Below are 12,164 nucleotides of genomic sequence, written 5' to 3' on the forward strand. Positions count from 1 at the left end.
ATAATAATTGTATCGAGGAGTTTAAAGACCTCTTTCATCCCGATCTTTCAAAACAGGATTCAAACGCCATTGGGGTTGTTGACATGGCTTAGCTCCTTCTTCAAGAGAGATTTGGTGCACACACAACAAGGTTAATACCTTTGATGTCTACTAATGTCCACCTAATGGAAAGCTTGTATCTTTATAAGACCTTCACCAATTGCTCCTCTTACTCATTAGACAAATTCTTTGAAATAATCATAGACAATGTTTCATCTTTTCCAAGATAGACGTACTTTAGACAAGTTGTTTCTATTTTTGACAAGTTTTTATAAACATATCATGTGCCTATTAATTAAAATTTGATTTACTTGTAGGATTTTGATGTTGATTGGAACAAGGTGTTCATGTAAGTTGCGTTATAGATATAAAAATCTCCTTTCTTCTAATAGTTGTATAAGATGTGGACCTATGAAGCATAGACATGGATACAGATATGAGATACGGATACGATATGATATGATGATACACCCATTTCTTAAAAACTAGGATACTAATACGTCGAAAATACATTTTTCTTTTTCTTAAAAACCTAGTATATAGATAAATTTAGCATATAAGTGTATGACAATAGTAAAAAATACAATTAACAATGAAATACAATACAAAAAGTAACATCTAAGATGTTGAAGTACAATGGTCAATAAAATGCAATAAGTGACTCGTATTGATCAGAGAAGAAGAAAGAAGATTACAGGGAGAAGTATGAAAATAAATGAAGAACTTATTCGTTGAATTGTTGAAGATATTCAAGTGGGCTATATTTTGGTAGACTTTGTGGGAACTCAAATGTGAAGATGAAGATTAGATAATTCTAGGGTTTGGTCTTTTATTTTTTTTTCCTTTTTAGTTTTGGACTCGAATAATGAGGTTTTAAAATAGGTTAAGCATAAAAATAGATACGTCAAATAGCATATCAGATATGTATTTGAGAAGTATCTGGAAGTATCAGTATCTGATACGTGTCTGATATGGATTATTTGCCTCACATAAAGTATCTATGCTTTATAGATGTGAACCATGTCCAAAATTTTAAGAATCCACTCCTATAAACTATTATAAATCGAATGAAGATCTTCTATCTTTGTCTATCAATGATAGATAGAGATAAAGTATTATATCTGTCTATCTCTGTCTATCTAAGATAGATAGAGATAGATAAATAATAATACAATACAACATCAAAATTATGCAGTTTTGGTAATGTATTTTATGATTTTATGAGAAACAATTAGTTTCGTTGCCTGGGAATTATGAAGGAGATTGTGAATACAATCAACAAAGACATTTCCATCGTACAATCAAAGGACATTACTAGGCAACGAAATGTGAAGAAAAAGAAGAAGAAAAAGAAAAAGAAATGTCATGCTTAATAACACATTGCAACGAATGACATGTTTAATAAACAAATTAAAATCACACATTGAATCGAATGTCATGCTTAATAAAAGTATAGCATTTATAAAATTATCTAAAGTAATGTCATGCATCATGCAATTCCCATTTTATTATTAAACATACATAATATTTATATACTAAAGTAATGAAATAATTAATAACATCCATACATCCAAACTATATATTATAACTCGTATAATATAAATAATGCATCTTATTGACGCATGCAAGCATATATTATAATACTTATATTATATGATGCATAAGCATGCTATAATTAAATCATGCAACTATATATTATAACATTTATAATATAAATGATGCATGAATAATGCATAACCTATGGTGGGATTTTACTATATGGCATACCTTATGACATATATAATAAAATTAAACCATACATCAAAAGTATAATTTAAATAGCAATTTATGGACCGAGATTGGACTCCTAAACCATTAATTAAATTAATATAATATTTATTTTAATTGAATTAATCAATAGCCTAACTATTACATTAATAATAGCCAAACCGGTTAAAAAATAGGTGAACCGGATCTTGAACCACACGAACCAGATCGTCCAACACTCAAACCGTCCATGAACCACTCGAACCAAGCGAACCGGACGCGAACCAGTCGATTTTTCTGTCTCGAAGCATTGTAACGCTGTGACCTAGTGATGCAATGCTACCAAAAAAAACTTTTATTCCGCCTCATCACAGTGTTGCAATGCTAGGGCACAATGTTACAACGCTATTGTATAGTAGTCATTGTACAGTTGCGATTTGCTTCATTTCTTCTCCGATTTAGACCTCGTTGTCACCAATACGTCACCAGAAACAACACGAACGACTTAAAACTTTAATAATACAGACTTGATTGCAATTAATGCCCAAAAAAAAAAGGCCCATACAAACCAAATCATAAAATTAAAGCAGTAAAAACTAAAGCCTCCCAAAACATCCATAAATCGCAAACCACATTCAACCATTCATTCATCACAAGATAAAATTACCGAATGCAACACCCACCATTATTCTATAAAAAAAATTCTAAAAAAAAAAAGAAAAAATTTAGGACCAAAACCTGGCTCTGATACCAATTGAAGGAACCCTAAGGTCCCTAGTGGGAGTGGGAATCAATCCCAAAATTATTTTCACATAATAGAAATTTTTTACAAAACATAAATTTATGCATTAAACAAAGAAATTACAGCAAGCAATTCAAGAAAGAGAAATTAGGGATGAAGTGATGCTTACCTTTGAAGACAAATTCTTCGTAAAATTGCTCGATCCGATCACGAGCGCTTCGAAACTCGAACAAAAATACAGCAACCCAAATGGCCACCACCATAAGAGAACCTCCTGTATTCTCTATTAGGGTTTGAGAATAAGCAATGGTGGTGGGCTCTGCTGAAGTTTTAGGAAGAGGGAAGAGAGGATGAGAGGGGAAGAAGAAGAACACTTTTTCTTAGGAGGAGGTCCAAATGCAAGATTAAGACCAAACCCCACAATGTTACACGTCTTAATTTAGAGAAAAAGGATGAGGGAGTTATAACTCCCTCCTTTTATTAAATTTATATATATATATATATATATATATATATATATATATATATATATATATTAAATTATATCTTATATCAAATGTAACATATAATCTATAGTTTTTATATTGTATCAAATACAATGTAACCTATAGTTTATATTTCTCTCAATTAATCATGATATTAAGTATATATCACATTTATACTAAATTATATAGATCTTATCCATATAATTAGTATTTAAATCACATTCAAATATATTTAATTCCTCTGAAAATAAATTTTATGTTATAATGTATCAAATACATTATATTAATTATGTCACATATAACTAATTTAATTAACTATATTTTATATAATTAATTCCATTAATTAAATTGAACAATTCAAATTATTCCAAAAATTATTCTTAATAATCCCTGTTGAGATACAGATGCGACCTTTTGGACCTGTAGATTGAAGCTTTAATGGTACTTGGATAATTAATTGAACTCTTTAATTAAATTATCCAACATCCATTAACTGTTAGTCACTCCACAAAAGATCGACAGCTACACTCTTCGTACTACAGATATATTTCTGTGTCTATCGGATATAACCAGTCAACAGTACGATGACCCTTTACAAATTGCTCGTAAGTACAACTGCTTCAAAATTACTGTTTGCCCCTGTAGTTATATCTAACTCATTAAGTACCATTAATCCCTCTAATGAACAATAAGTCATAGTCCAACTAGGACGAAATCCCTCTCGAACCAAGAGACAGTGTGGCTACATTGTTTAAGCCCCGGAATCAGCCCTTAAGGGAGCAATTTATTTACTTACCCAACATCAGGGAGAGTGAATTCCGTCTTGTTTAGTTGTGTTCCCAGCTGTCTAATCAGACGAATCCCGAAAATGGTAGGCATACTGAGTCGGCGATCTAGCTACTCTCACCCATGCAAATCAAATGACCTCCTTCATAGGCAGGAGTTCACAACTCACTTTCAGAATTCAGGTCATGTCACCTATGGTATTTTGATAAAATGTAAGTCTCTACTATTAACGACGTTATATAATGAGACTAGTCATTTCGTGGTTCGATCTTATACAAACTCTTTGTATAGGATACTCCTACTCACACATCTCCACGTAAATGATCAGGATCATATCATTTTTAGCACTTTACAACACTTGTAACATCTACAAAACGGGTCATATCTGTAGTGTCACCAAGATAAGGTACCTAGCCTTATCCATCTACTATAGACCGTTTAGGTTATTATTTAAATATGATCCACCTGTATGTCTCTACATACATGTTTAGATTACATAAGATAACCTAGGATCTAAGTTTATTGTATTGAGTAAATGCTCATAAAATAACAATTATTTTATTTATAACAATTTGTTTATACAATGTTTATAAACTATGAAAATACCAGAGAGATTTAGGACATCAATCCCAACCTGATATGCCAAAAATTGTGGGTCTGTTAAAAGGATAAAATTAGAATAAGCAATAAACAAAAGATTTAATTTGAAAATTTTGTCATATCTATAATTTTCCATTTGTTGAAGGCATGCCCCTAATTGTACTTTTTTGGATTTGCCACCCATTACAAATTTCTTTAATATTTTCAACTGTTTTGTTATTTAAAACAATTTCCCAAAAATCAATTTGTACCTCGGATTGCAATGTGCACCATTTATCTTGAACTTTTAATTTTATCATATTACATCTTAAAACTTTGATAAATGTTTACACTTCTTTTTACTTTATAATAGACTTCCACTTTAAAAAATGTTTAAAATATAAATAAAAATCTCTTTCTACTTTTAATAAATTATAAAAATAAGTGACAGAGTGATCATTAGAGATGTCCAATTTTTCGGTCCTGATCGGGACAGGGATTCCTCAATTAGGCGGAAAATTGGAAAGGGAGTGGGGGAAAAAATTCTCCGTGAGCTAAACGGGGATGGGGACGAGGATTCTCTGTCCCCGCCCCGATTAGCTTCTACATATTTATTTAGTATAGTTATTTAATGTTATATTATTATTATTGTATAAATATTACATTTAAATTTCAAATTTGATTATTCATTGGGAAAGATAATGAATATGTTTAAATTGAATATTTAAATTTAGATTATATATATATGAATAATTTGATTTATATTTATTTCTTTCTACTAAAAAAATTAATTAGCTTTTTAGGCCAAAATTTGAGTAATTTATCTTTAAATTCAAATTGTCGTAAAAACTAAACATAATAAACAAATTTAGTGACAAAGTTAATTATTTAATTACAATTTTCTCATATTAGTGATTTAAATTAATTAGATTTAAAAAAAAAAAAACTAACGGGGAAAAATTCCCCACGGGGAACCCGATCCTCGTTGAAAATTTCACGGGGATGGAGAATAAAATGGGGAGCGAAGATGGGGATGGAGAATGACATCCCGGCCCTGTCCTGCTCTGTAGACATCTCTAGTGATTATTGTATAAATTTCCATTGAATAACTATTTAATTTATCATTTTTCAAATTTGTCAGCATGCAGAGATTTATCAGATGCAAAAGTGATCAAATTGCATAATATTATTATTCAAGGTTTAGTCCCAATTGATGGATACTAAATATATAGGGTTAACTCAACTAGTTTACTAGCTCAAATTCTCACGGGGAGATATTTCAAAGATGGGGGCTTTCTGAATGTTCTTCTTGGGAATAATCCCTCTCTTACCTAGAGAAGCATCATACAGGGAAAATAGCTCTTTAAGAAGGGTTATAGATGGAAAGTCGGTAACAGGCATGCATATACATTCACAAAGATCCTTGGTTGGCTGGTGAAGGTTTTAAGAATCTCGATGTAGCTTAGAGAACAAAAGAGTTAGGGACATCATGGATACAGAAGAGTTCTGGAATGTTTGGCTGTTCAGAGATAGTTTTATGCCCAATTATGCTAATGTGATCCCTCAATAAACCCGTACATAATCTAGGGTTTGGATCCAAGGGGGTGCTTCTCGGTCAAGAGTTCCTATAAGCTTACTAATAATCTAGACCTGGTGTTAATAACGCTCAAGCATACATGTCAAATTATAATATAGTTAGGATGGTCAAGACCGAGTATCATCCTCAAGGAGTTAGATCGATAATCTTTAGCTATTTAGAGATCGTTCCAATTTTATTTTGGAACCGGCTCATTATGTAAATTAAACTAAATTAATCTAAGAAAACAATAAAAGTGATGTAATATGAAGTTTATTAACGAAAGGCGTTTTAGGGAATAGAGTACATCCAAAGGCATTATTACTCACAATTGGTTTCACTCTTGAACCAATTAACACAACATTTAGATCTAGAAATCTTTTATCCAGATTGTCTATCTCAAGATCAATCTTTTCTTTCACCTAATTACTTATTACTAATCTCTTGAAACTAAATAATTAAGCAAAGTATTAGGACACTTTATCAACAACCTCTACCGTTGTCCGACTACTCTAATATTTTTAAACGATAGTCTAGCATGCATGATCTAATAAAAAACTTACTCTCAAGCAATATTCAAATCATAAAATCATTCAAACATTGATCAGACATTCAAAAGCATTAAGAATGGTCATGCTAGAAAGTGTAAATGCAAACTAACATTCAAGAAACAAAGTGTTTAATAATAAAGCCAAAGAACTCATCTACCCCTAAAACTATGAGAAATTAGCCTAACATGGCTTCTAAAGATAGAACCATAGCAAGAATATAAAACTACAGAAAATAATCCAAGATGAAAAAGGGAAAAGAAAGAATTATCTGGCATTCTGATCCCGTTTACGTGATGGAATTGGCCCTCTGATGCTCTCAAATTAACTTCAGCATCAAGAAACCTTTGTATTCTACTCAGAACTCCCTCTCTAGGCTTAAAAAGCTCTAAGATAATGAGAACTACCGCAAACCCTCCTTTATATAGATAAACGTTCTCCCAAATTGTATATGAATTGGATAAATAAAAGATAATATCTGTCACAATTTTACTTGATTATAGAAAGTAGATGAAAAAAATCTAAAATATAATGTTGTAGATAAATAGAGAGTGAAAAAAAAAAAGAGTGGTCATTTACCTAAAACGGTCATTCAAATAAAATTTTATGACCAAAATATGAACCATTGGTTTTAAAGCATCGAGACAACGCTTCCCACGCGGTTTTCACACCTTTTTTTGCCTTAGTTCCCCCCTTTTCATCAACTTTGACCCTTTATCTTGCCATAGGTCAAACTTTGACCTATTATAAAGGTATTTTCATCATTTTAATCTCAAAATAGCTCATCCCAGTCTAAATGCTCGATTCCTACATATTAAACAAACAAGTAGTCAACGAACACAAATTAACAACAAAACCAAATTAACAATAAAACTAACAAAATACTAAGCCTAAAAATGTAATTTTTTAGCGTGTTTCAAGTGTCGAAGGCGTCAGACTCTAACCTTCTCAAATTCAGACCTAAGTGGATTACGATTTGGAAGCTTAATGTGGTCCCGAGGATGAAACATAATATGTGGAAAGTTATTACCGATATCCTTCCCACCCTTAATAACATCGTTAAAAAATGAATTTATACTAATCCCATTTGTTTTTCCTGTAGGAAGTTTGTGGAGACGGGTAGCAACATGTGAGTTTTCTAAAGGTATTTGACTTTCCCTTTTCCTTACTTATGGGGCTTTTGTGATTCTTATAGGGATTGTTGGAGCTCAGCCAACTGCTAGGACAGTATGATGGGTCCCCTTCAAGAATCAGATATAGAGGTCGCAACTATCTTTCTATGGGATGTGTGGAGTCATCAAATTTTTTTCAAATCTAGCAGCTCTGCTCCAAACGTTGGGTATCTTCTCCATCAAATTCGTTTGCATGTTGAGGAGTTCGTGTTCGGTTGTATGTTCTAAAACTCGCAGTTTGTAAATTTAAACATATTCTATTCGAAATAAAGATGTTATTGAGGTTTATTCAATAAATATGTTATTAAATATGTAAATTGCACTTGTAAAAGCCTAAATCCAATAAATTAAGATCCATGACTATTACATGAATACTTGGACATTGGACACATAAGATTGGATCAAAGTTCAAATAAATAGCTAAAACAGTCTATAGTATAGACATAACAATGGATCAAGTTGAAGTAAATAGCCAAAACAGTTTATAATATATGAATAAGGTTGGGTACCCTATTCTGGTAACACTATTGGATGCGGCCCACTTTGTATTTAGTACAAAAGATGTGATCCTAAATCGTTCATGTGGAGACATGTGAGGGGGCATTCTATGCAATGAATTTGTGTAAGACCGAACCAAGAAACAGGTCACTCTTACTTTATAATATTATTTATTGTTTCAGACTGACTATTTCAAAGCGATGACTTAGGTAACTCGACCTTAATCCTGAGCTAGCTATGAACTCCTATTTATTCGGGATTATCCTTAGAATTGCATGGGTGAGGGTTGGCTCAACAGCGTCGACTCAATAAGCCTCCCATTTCAGGAATAAGACCGAGTAGATAGTTGGGGACATAGAGTGTAAGACAGAATTCGCTCCTACCCTCTTTTAAGGATAGTAGAGAGGTTATTCTCTTAAGTACTAATTTCAGGTTTTGAACAAGGGGCCCCACCCTCTCATTGACACTAGGGACTCGGTTTGGTGATTGGATCACATACCAATTGTTCATTAGAGGATCAGTGGGACTTAAGGAACAAGATATAATCTCGGGGGTTAAACAACATTTGACCCAGCCGTTATTACGAACTACTTGTGAAGGGTCGACTTACTGATTATGGTTAAATCAAGCGGATAGAAATATATCTACAGTGAGGAGAGTGCAACTATTGGGCTTTAGTGGAGTGATCGGTAGTTAACGAATGTTGAGTAATTCGGTTTAAAGAGTTTAGCCAATTAATCTCATATCGTTCGAGTCCATGATCTGTAGGTCCATTACGTCTCCCTACTAGCTCACAAACGGATCAAACCTTAGAATAGACTGATGAGTAAATTTGAAACGTTCAAATTCGAATTAAGGAAATTAGTAATTGTATACAATAAAATTACATGTTTTATTATTGAATTAAACGAAATTGGAGAATTGGATAGTATTTAAATTTTATTTAAATATTAATTACATGAATAGAGATTCGTGATTATGGATTGATGTTTAATTAATTTATTATTTGATATTAAATAGTTAAATTAATTATTTAAAATTAAATTTTATTAAATTAATTATTGGAATTAATTTTATTTAAAATTAATTATAATTTTTTTTCATTTTCTGAAATTTGATTTCATATTAATTAAAAACAATTAAATTGAAATTAGGATTTCAATTTTAAAAATTGATTTTAAATTAAATAAAAATGGGAAAATAGAATGAGGGGGTGTTTCCTTATCAATTTGGATTGCATGGAAAAGAAAAACAAAACTCAGCTCATTCAACTGAGATTTATGGCCATGCATCTGGAATTTCTGAGCTGAAGTGGTGGAAGAAGTGTTCTTCATCCATTAGCTGCTAAATCAGAAAATTTCTCCAAAATTTCCCAAAGATCCAACTCATTCTGAATCCCACATTTCAATCTAAGATCCAAGAGAATAGTAAGGAAGATGAAATGGTGGTCTACAACTATTTGGAGTGGAGATTCAAGTTAATTTTGTGGATTGAAGTTCTTCAAAGATAACTTCTTGAAACCCTCTTTTTAATTGATGAGCATATTGTCTTAGTTACTAAAATTGATGAATTAGAGTGTTTAATGATTTTGATTTCTTCCGCTAATTATTTGCTAACTCCAACAATTCAGGGTTGGTGTTAGGGTGCCAGCTTTCCCACCTATGCTAGAGAGTTAGTTGAGTCAAGTGCTCTGGTCCCCTCTTGAGGCTAAAGTTTGGAATATGAATGTTGATGCTTCTTGGTGCATTCGTTATGGGCATGTACAATTAGTTGGATTGTATGTGACTTCACTGGATCTCTCCTTTGCTCAAGCTGTGAGAAGGTGGGGACGTGCTAAAATATGAATAATCTGGAGGCCCCAACAGATCAAGGGCCTGTCTGATCTATTGCCTCGACTTAGTGGCTATGTTTTTCTCCCTTTGATTGTGGAATCATATTACGTCAATCTTGTCTTTGCCTTTAATCATAAGGGCTACAATTTGTCTGAGTTGAGTTGTTTCGTGGGGGAGATTGTATTCTTGCCTGAGGTTGCTCGAATTGTGTTTTTTGATTTGTATCCAAGGTCGATGAATGGGGTGACACATTGTCTTACTCATGCAGTAATGTCTAAAGGTAATTTTTGGCTAGTTTTGTAAAGCTCTCTTTTTCCTTAATTTGAAGAAGTTTGTAGAGATTCTTTTAGTTTGTTTGGTTGGTTCTCCTCGGCTATTTGTGATGAGGTATGTAACTTGAACTCTGGTCTTTCAAGAAAGTTGCAAAATTATTTTTCATTTAAGATCAAAGTTTCATATTCTCGTATATGTGTATGTGTATGTATATATATATTAAAAAAATATTTTTTGTATCTGAACTTTCATTAAAGTTATAATTTCGTCCATAACCTTTAATGAATAACATTTTAGTCCTTGTACTTTCAAATTTGTAACAATTTAGTCCATATTAGTATAATTTAATGAAATTTCTTAACGTGTAGATTGAATTTTAACAAATTTGAAAATACATAGACTAAATCGTTACCAATTAAAGTTGAATGACTAAATTGTTTGTTTAGCTTTCAATATTTATCTTTTTCAAATATATATACATATACATATATAGATATATAGATATATAGATATACAGATATACATATAGATATACAGATAGATATATATATACATACATATAGATATACATATACATACACACATATATATAACATGAGTGTAATTAAGTGTCAATCGACATGCAGTTTTTCATTTAAGATCAAAGTTTCATATTCTCATATACGTATATGTGTGTGTAGATTTAAAAAACACTTTTGGTCTTTGAACTTTCATGAAAGTTACAATTTCGTCCGTAAATTTTAGTTCATAAAGATGTAGTCCCTATACTTTCAAAATTATAACAATTTGGTACATATCCTGAAACATATTAGTATGATTTAATAACATTTCTTAATGTGTAGATTGAATTTTCACAAATTTGAAAATATATTGACTAAATCGCTATCAACTAAATTTGAGAATGACTAGGTCTCGTTTGATAACCATTTTGTTTTTTTGTTTTGTTTTTTAAAATTAAGCCTATAAATACTACTTCCACTTCCAAATTTCTTACTTTGTTATCTACTTTTCACCAATGGTTTAAAAAATCAAGCCAAAATTTGAGAATTAAAAAAAAGTAGCTTTCACAAAATTATTTTGGGAATTTGAAATTTGGCTAAGAATTCAACGATTCTGCTTAAAAAATATGTCAATCATGGTAAGAAATATAGATGATATAGACTTAATTTTCAAAAACAAAATTGTTAGCAAACAAGGTCTAAATTGTTAATTTTTTTCTAAATATAAATTGAAGGTTAGAGGATATGAACTTGTTGATCTTTAGTACATATAGATATCAGTTGAACTAAACTCTTATTGGCGACTAGATTGTTACTTAAATGGAACTTAAGAGATCCAAAGTATTTTTAACCTACTATTAACTAAACTCTTGTTCGCGACTAGATTGTTACTTAAATGGAACTTTAAGAGATCCAAAGTATTTTTAACCTACTATTAACTAAACTCTCTTGTTTGCGACTAGATTGTTACTTAAATGGAACTTTAATAGATCCAAAGTATTTTTAACCTACTATTATACGTGGGAGTTCTTGGGAGATAACGGATACGAAATAGATAATGATGGTATATTTATTAAATTGATTGTAAAGATGTCGAAGTCTATGTCTTTTGATAAAGTTGAAATTTAAATAATGAAAAGAAATTAAAAAAGGGAAGTCACTATCAGTATGAAGCACCTCTCTATTCCCACCAATAAATTTTGGAAAAGCATAAAAAATCTCTTCCCCACAAGGTGGATTCCCTAATTACGGCGTTGACGGACAAACTTTGAAAGGTATTTAGAAATGAAAGGTAACCCTTTTTTGGATGTGATGCGCAAAAAACAAGAGAAAAATAGTCACTAACATGTCTAGTTGTACCTATCTTTTATACATTCCATTAAATTGAC

The sequence above is a fragment of the Benincasa hispida genome, chromosome 9 (genome assembly GCF_027475165.1).
Source record: "Benincasa hispida cultivar pf3 chromosome 9, pf3_genome.v1.1, whole genome shotgun sequence".
Taxonomy (NCBI): Eukaryota; Viridiplantae; Streptophyta; class Magnoliopsida; order Cucurbitales; family Cucurbitaceae; genus Benincasa; species Benincasa hispida.